Source organism: Monodelphis domestica, chromosome 1 (genome assembly GCF_027887165.1).
Source record: "Monodelphis domestica isolate mMonDom1 chromosome 1, mMonDom1.pri, whole genome shotgun sequence".
Lineage (NCBI taxonomy): Eukaryota > Metazoa > Chordata > Mammalia > Didelphimorphia > Didelphidae > Monodelphis > Monodelphis domestica.
Genome location: NC_077227.1, coordinates 739,611,833 through 739,619,858, shown reverse-complemented (window position 1 = coordinate 739,619,858; position 8,026 = coordinate 739,611,833). Strand labels below are relative to the sequence as shown.

Here is an 8,026-nt window from a genome sequence, read left to right as displayed (position 1 = left end):
TATGCCTATAGATACCTTTGGTTTCTTTGCCTGAAAACTGCCTGCTCATATCCTTTGACCATTTATCAGTTGGAGAATGACTTGTGTTTTTATAGATTTGACTTAGTTCTCTATACATTTGATAAAAGAGGCCTTTATCAGTGAACTTGCTTAAAGAATTTGTTTTTCCGGGTTCCTGCTTTCCTTCTAATCTTGGTTGCATTGATTTTGTTTGTGCAAAAAACCTTTTTAACTTAATGTAGTTGATATTATCCATTTTATATCTCACAATACTCCCTATCTCTTGTCTGGTCATAAATTCCTCCCTTATCCATAGATGGGACAGGTGAACTTTCCATACCTCCCTAATTTGCTTTGTATTACCTTTTAATGTATATCTAAATCATGTAATTCACTCTGCTATCCACTTCTGTTTTCTGGGTGAAGAACTCAAATTTTCTAAAAAATGAATGCTAAAAATAAAGTCTAAAAAATAGCACTTTTAAGTTTTGCAAAGAATTTTGCAAACATCTCATTTGATCATCAGAAGAGACCAGTATAATGATTCTTCCCAATTTACAATTGAGGCAGAGATAGAGGCTAAATCACCTGCCCTGAGACACACAGCTAGTACCCTGTCTGAAGCAGAATTTGAACTCACGACTTTCTGAATCTGGGTCTAGGGCTCTATGCACTGAGATACTCCTACTCTAGAACCAGTACCTTGCCTCTGTCCTATGCTCAGGAACAACAGACTCCAGCTAAGTCCAGATTAGTGTGAACAATGACTCCTCAGAGGTGGTTCCAAGCATCTTAATTCACAGAGTTGAAGTTATAATTATGTGAAATCTAATCACTGGTTCCAGTCCAATGGAAACCTTCAGGGCATATTTGAATAATATTGGTACTTCCTGGGGATTCAGGAATTGTATTTAGTTACTTTCTATTTTAACTAATTATTCTTGCCCAGCAAGTCCTCAGCTCAGTTGTTTCTACTTGATGAAGAAGTCCAAGAGTTTTCCATCCTGGCCACCCTGCTCTCTGGTCATGTCCCTGGCAGGCTCCAGGTGACCCCTCCCCGATTATCCATCCATAAGTGGTACAGGTCTATTCTTTGCCCCTTGCCCTGCTCTCCAAAATCAGTACACACAAGAGTTTCCCTTTGGGTGGTTTTAAGTCTTACCCCCATGTTGAGGGATGGGGGACGGTAATATTAGTCTAGTCTGTGGGCTTTCCCAGCAGTGCCATAAGCTCTGGCAAGTTCTATCATGATGGAATTGCTTCCGGTTATGTGCCTGGCGACAGACTGTCTGGCTGTAGGCACAAAGGTCCAGCCCCAGAACCCCAACCTCTAAGATGAATTCCCAGTCTGGAGGTGACCCATGGCTGAGCAGTCCTCTGGGGAAGTCCACAGGGAAATTGTAATAACAAATAAGGAAACTGTTTTCAAATTTCAGAAAATCGGCTCATCTTAGTCTTGGTCTTTTAAAAAGTTTTATTGATTGATGCCTTCTGTTTTTTTAGGCAAACGCCCTGAAGTTAGAAGTAGGAGAACAGGTACCAAACTTATACTGCTCGGGGATGTTTCAGCACCCAGGAATGCCCTGATCCAATGAAATCCAGATCCAGTTCCTTTTTGTTCCACAGCCATTTCATCAAAGCAGCCAGAACCAACTCAAAACCAACCGTGCCTGGCAGCGTGTACAAAATTCTTCTCCCCTAGCTCCCAACCTAAGAAGAGAAGATGCTTCATTATTTGTTCTCTGTAACTGAGATGGGCCCATAAAATTCTTTGGAGTTTGTGAGCATCGCTTTCCTTTAAAGTTTGGAAGTCATTGTCCCTAGTGTTCTCCTGGTTCTACCACTTCGCTTTGCATTTGTTCATACAAGTCTTCCCAGGTTTCTCTGAGTTCTTCCTCCTCCTTTCTAATGGTGTGATATTTACGCACTTTCATGGGCTACAGTGGTTTAGCCATTCCCTTGTTGATGGGAACCCACAGCTTCTTGGAAGGAGAGTTGAATCCCTGACTCAAAGTTATTTGTCTAACGCTCTTCTTATTGGTGGAGTCGATGACGCGTCCACACCTGCGCGTGGGGCGGAGTCAAGGAGGTCTAGGGAGAAAAGAGGTCCCACCAGGTCTTCCCGTTTTCCGGAATCAGGAAAGAATGGTTCCAGACTCTCCTTAGGACCCCAGAGGGAAATATTCTGAGAAGCCATCATGTGGATCACCTCGATTCCATCTCTGTCCTCTTCTTGCTTCAATATTGACTTATGGACTTCAGTGAATTTCTTCATGGGTGAGATCTGAGCCTCTTGCTTGGTTGAACGAAGATATTTCACTCCCAATGGGAGATCGCCTTCATTCTCCGTATTGTCGGGTGTATTCTCATTTGTTTAACTTCTCTGGTTTCTGTTTACTATTGGAATGGACAAAAGGGTTTATTTGCTCATCTCTGTGAGGTCTTTGTGGACTTTGGTGAGGCAAGTTTTGGGTCTATAGCTTGGGATGCTCTGTCCCAGCTACACGAAGGATCGCTGTCTGGATCTCCTTTTGAACAACCAGACTAACAATTTTAGGTGAGTTGGACTGATAGAATTCAATCTCTCTGGCCCCAACCTTCTGTTTGGGGAGGTTGCAGTCAGAGGCTGCGCAAACCAGCAGGAATCATTCTCCTTTTGGAGAAGGGTGGACAGATGAGAACGTGATGTACACACTTCTTACAGTATTCAGTTAAGTGCTGGGGGTCCACTTAAAGACCTTAGAGGATTTGGATTCAAATCCTGCCTCTAATGCTCTGACTTTGGGCAAGTGGACTTCCTTTAACCTCCCTCTTCAGTCAAACAAAGGGTTTAAAGAGCTCTATGTATTCCAGGCCATGCTGGGGGCTCTTATTTTTTTTTTTAGGCCATCAGTTCCTTGTCTTGTGTTGAAAAGTTCCAGGCAGGAGAGTTCCTCCTCTAATGCAGATCGAAGGTCCTCTGGTAACCGCCAGGTCTCTTCAAATCAGGACTCTTAATACCCTTTAATTTGAAAGGGACCAAGACTGTGGGGTTTGGGGATGGGGAACCCCCAGCAGGTGGACAGCTTTCTCCTCTACTGAAGATTATATGCGGCTCCTCTGCTTAGGCACTAGTGACTAGCCCAAGGTCACCTTGCTAGCCTCGGTCCCCACCTGCCACGCTGGCTCTCCCGGGAGCCAGTCATTCTAGGACAAGGCTCGCCGCAGGGAAATTGGAGCTGAGTCCACGTAGCAGAAGGAGCCCGAGGCCCGCCCCTATCGCCCGTAGGCCCCGCCCACCAGAAAAGGTCACGCCCCCTCTGCGCAGGCCCCACCCCTACAGCGTCCCGAGTCGTTTCAGTCTCCTCCCAATCCCGCGGCTGTTCGCCGCCTTGCTCCCGCCTCCTTTCGTGCGTTCGTCGTTCGTGCGTGTGCTGCGCCGTGACGTGACGCTGATGCGGTTGCTGTGGGCCGCGGCTGTCTCTGAAGGAACTGAGGGTTGCTGCGCCGGCTCCGGAAGCGCGGCCGCTGGAAAGAGGCGGGTCCCGGGCGCTGCGTTCGGAACCGCCCGGGGCCGAGATGCGCCGGGCCCGCTGTGCCCTGTTCCCCGGGGCCCTGCCGCGGAGGCGGAGGCGGGGCGACCGTGCAGGTAAGACCAGGTGGGCGGGGGTTAACGTCCATCCACCTGTCGGGCGTCCTCGGGGCCTTCGGGGCGCTGGACTGCCCGGCCCGAGATATCTTGGTAGTTGTCACGCTTATCTCTCCCCCTAACCCGCCCTCCCCCTCCCCCCCCCCCCCCCCGCCTGGCTTTGGAGCCTCGGTTTTCCCTGCTCCCCGGCCCAGCGCCGCTGGATACCAAGGGCCTGAGGGGGGCGCAGGGTCTCCGGGAGCCGCAGAACTCGAACTCGGCTCTTCGACTCTGGGCTGGCACTCTCTGCACGGTGCTCCCGCTCTCTGACCCGTCTGCGCTTTTCCCCAGCCACCCTGGGCAGGGGTTGTCACCTCCATCCTACGGATGAGGAAACTGAGGCCCAGCAAGGCCCTTGGCATTACCAGAGTCTGAGCTATAGATTAAGGATGGAAGGGACAGATCTGGGGGGGTGGGGGTGGGGGAGGTAGGGAACAGCTGACCAGCAGCTCTCTGGGACTAGGACCTGAACCTAGCCGGGCTGTGGCACAGGCACAATTCGAACTCAGGGCTTTGAAACTCCTAGGCTTCTGGACCTTACTGTTCCTCCAGAGGAACCCCTAGACAAGGAAAAACCCCAAGCGGTTGTAGAGGCGATTGAATCCTATGGCCTCATAGAGAGTACAGATCAGGTCAAGTCACTGAGCATTCGGGGCCCCCCCCTCCCCCCCAGCCACGATATAAAATAAAGGGAGGGGGGCAGCTGTATGGTTCAGTGCATAGAGAGCCAGGTCAGGAGACGGGAGGTCCTGAGTTCAAATCAGACCTCAGACTTTCTAGCTGGGTGATCCTGGTTAAGTCAGTTAACCCTTCCTGTTCTTCTGCCTTGGAACTGATGGATTCTAGAGCAGAAGGTAAAGGCTTTGAAAATAAAACAAAGGGAAAGGTATATGCCTTAATGAAAGACTTCCTTTGCCAGAGGAAATTTCGTATCCAGCAGTGATTAAACAGAGATACACTGGAGAGGCATCACAATAGAGTAATAATAATAACTCCTATTTTTTGAACTCTTTAAGAGGGAAAAAGCGTTCCCTCCCCCGCAGTCCATGGCCCAGTAGTGTAGGGATTTGTCTAGTTTTCAGCCTTGGCATAACTTGAAGGAATCCGTTTCACTTGGCTTTTCTAAATCCACTTGAAGAGCCCACATGTGTTGACTGGACCCTTCCTTCCAGCTTCCCAGTGGATAGCACCTAGGATCGCTGTTTCATAAAGGAAGACATGCCAACAGCAGTAGTAATCGTAGCAGTCCTGAGGCTCGGGGGTGGAATGACACCCAGGTAGGCACGCAGCCTCCGATCCAGATCTTTTGGTGACTCTTCCAGTGCCCAGGCTTCTATTTCAGAGACTTCATAAGTAGTAGAGAGGAAAATGAGAGCTGGGAACAGAATTAAAATTCCACTCCAGACCCCTCATGGTACCCCTGAGGAAGCGTCCGTGTGAGGCTGCCAAGTTAGTGGTGAGGCAGGGCTTAGACTACTCTCCCCAAGTGATCAACCGCATCTTACCAGTTTGGGCAGTCTGACACTGGTGACCACTCCTTCTTCCTGGTTTCTGTGTCCTCTTGGGACTTCTGTGACATGGCTCTGTCTTGGCCTCCCCCCCTCCTTGCTCAGTTAAGCTTGGCTCTCCCCCAAGACTGTTCCCCGGACTTTGATCCCTCTCTGTCCCATCTCTCTAGGTGGTCCCATCAGCCCCTGTGGATCTGATTATTATCTTTATGCAGATGCCTCCCTAATCTCCATCCCTAGCCCTGCTCTCCCTTGGGCACTCATCTCCTATTGCCACCTGCCCATTCATTATCCCCCACTTAAATGCCCCAAAATGTCAGAAACAGACCTCACGCTTCCCTGAAAAGCCTCCCCCGCTCTGCACTTCCCTGCCTCTGGGGCCGGCCCCCTCACCTTTCCCGTTGCCATGGCTGACAGCCTGGGCGCCATCTTTGACCCCCCCATTCCTCTGCCCTTCACATCCGTTTAGTCGCCCAGTCTGGTTGATGACAGTCTCTGGTATCCATCCCTTTTCTCTGTTGGCACAGCCTCTGGTCTATCTGGGCTTTTAATGGCCTCCCAGCAGGTTTCCTGACGCCCTGCTGCTCAGAAATCTTCCCTAGCTCCCAAGTGCTTCTGTTCTCAAATTCCAGATCCTCAGTGTATTGTCTCAGCTGCTTCATAGGCTGCCTCCCACCTCTCTTTACAGTTATTCATTGATGCTACTTCATCACATTGCCTCACTGTCGAAGATGCAATCTTCAGATCGAGTTTGGAAAGACAAGGATTTCATAGGCTTAGCATTCCCGCTAAACTGATTTAGAGTACCTGGCATTCCCTCTGCTATTTTCTTGCCTGGGTCCAGGCTGGTGGTGGTCATATGTACAATGTAGCTCCCACCTTGCTGCCCCTCATTTTGCTTTCAAGGCCCAGCTCATTGGATGTCTCCTACTGGAAGCCCCTGGATCCCCTTCCTTGTCCTCCTGAGGTATTTTGTGTTTATGTGCTTTCTCTTGCCCCCTAGGTTGCTCTAACTACACCAGTCCTGGCATCATTTTACAGTTATTCAGAGCTCCACGCAGATGGCTTTAAAAAGTGTGCCTCATTGCCTCGTGGGCCAGCGCTTTTCCCATTACTCCACACTGCTTCTTCTGAAGGGAACCCCACAGTCATATCTTCCGTGCCATCTTCATTTTCTGACTTAGGAAGCTATTACCTAGAACAGGAGAGGGAGGTTGCCAAAGGCAGGTGAATTCAATGACAAAGCTGGAACTAGAACCCTGATCTCCTGACGTCCAGTCCAGGCCTCATCCTTATACCAGGATGACCTTGCTCTCTCCACTGCCACAAAGCCAGACAATCCAGGCTGGCTCTCCAGACCGAGATCCTCATGGTAGGAAAAGCCTTTGACTCTTAGCCTTCCTTGGCTACTGGCTTTGTACCGGAGCCAGCCAGATGACGTCACCACAGCCTGGATGATTCCCCCCCTCTCTTACACGTTGGCATGCCTGCTGTAGGGAGAACCCACAGAGGGGAAAATGATGGCTGGAAATGTCCCCAGCACAGCTTAGCAGCCTGACGACTTTAGCCTAACAATGCCTGATCTTTTGCAGGAACTAAGGAGGTAGGATATTTGTTATGAATTCACATAAAAATCATTTTTAAAAAAGAAAACTATGCATAGAAATTGAGAATTTGAGGGATATTTTTGCTATGCTCAATGGCCAAAGTTTCCTTTTTGGCAAATTGAGACTGACTGAAATTGCAGGGTACAGAATATTGTCCAGTGAAAGTGTTTTAAAAGGGAAAGTTTTGTCATTAAGAAATGCCCATGTTAGCAGATAACCTGAAGGTTATTAACGTGGTCCTTTTTCAAGAATCTCAATTTTCATTTAATCTCACATTGCAGCCTTCGATTTTGCTCGGTTTCATGAAAGTAAAATTTTTTTCAGTCTTGGAAAACTTTCAAAGGATTATACCTCTTGTTCTCTCCTGAATTATTGTCATTTGGGCTATTTTCTGGTTGTTGAATTGCTGGAATTATAAAATGAAATGGGATTTTCTGAAGCGGCCTGATTTTATATTCATATGCCTATGTAGGTAGTTAACCACCTGCAGAGTAACGTATAGGAAATCATGTGCTGATATTTAAGTTAGCCAGAAGTTATCAAGCACCTGTTCTAGAAAAGTGTAGCCCTGGGGGGCCCTGATGAGAGTTATAAAATGAATGAAATAATCCTGTCCTTCAAGTCAGGCCCAAGAGCTGGAATGGGACACTGGCCCCACCCTAAGCAGTTCCCAATAAGCTGTGGCTTTGGACAAGTCTTTATTTTTTACATAAAATATTCCCAGGTATCGCACCCCTATCTCTCCTCCTCACACTGTAGAAGGCATCAAGTGTGTGTGAGTGTGTGTGTGTGTGTGTGTGTGTGTGTGTGTGATATTCTGTCTTTTATGTTTCTGTTTATCAGTTCTTTCTCTGGAGGTAGACATTCACAAGTTATCCTTCAAACATTAATTCTGTAGCTGTATATAATTTTCTATGGATTCTACTCATTTTGGTTTTTGTTATTTCACGTATGTAGGTCTTTCCAATGTTTTTAAATTCACTTATTTATCATTTCTTACAGTGCAGTAGTATTTCATCACAACTGTCTGGCACACCTTGTTAGCTGTTCCCCAATTGATGAGTATTGCTGGGTCTGAGGGTTTATACAGATTTATAATTTTCTGGGCACAATTCCAGATTGTTCTCAAAATGGTTGCATCCATTCACAGTTCCACCAAGAGCATATTAGTGTCTCCATTTTTCCACTTTCCTTCCAACATTTGTCATTTTGCCCATTTATCATTTTAGCCAATTTGATAGTTT

General features: G+C 47.7%; 1 protein-coding gene across 2 annotated transcripts in view; it reads left to right on the top strand.

The window, feature by feature from the left end:
• The first annotated feature begins 3,349 nt into the window (after nucleotides 1–3,349).
• The window catches only part of LOC130453532 (ectonucleoside triphosphate diphosphohydrolase 4), a 30,710-nt gene continuing 26,033 nt past the window's right edge, over nucleotides 3,350–8,026 (top strand). Inside the window, exon 1 of one of the 2 annotated variants that reach the window (XM_056814356.1) lies at nucleotides 3,350–3,628. The gene's annotated coding sequence lies outside the window, so the exon portion shown is untranslated. The remainder of the gene's footprint in view (nucleotides 3,629–8,026) is intronic. The other variant, XM_056814353.1, reaches the window with a different exon arrangement.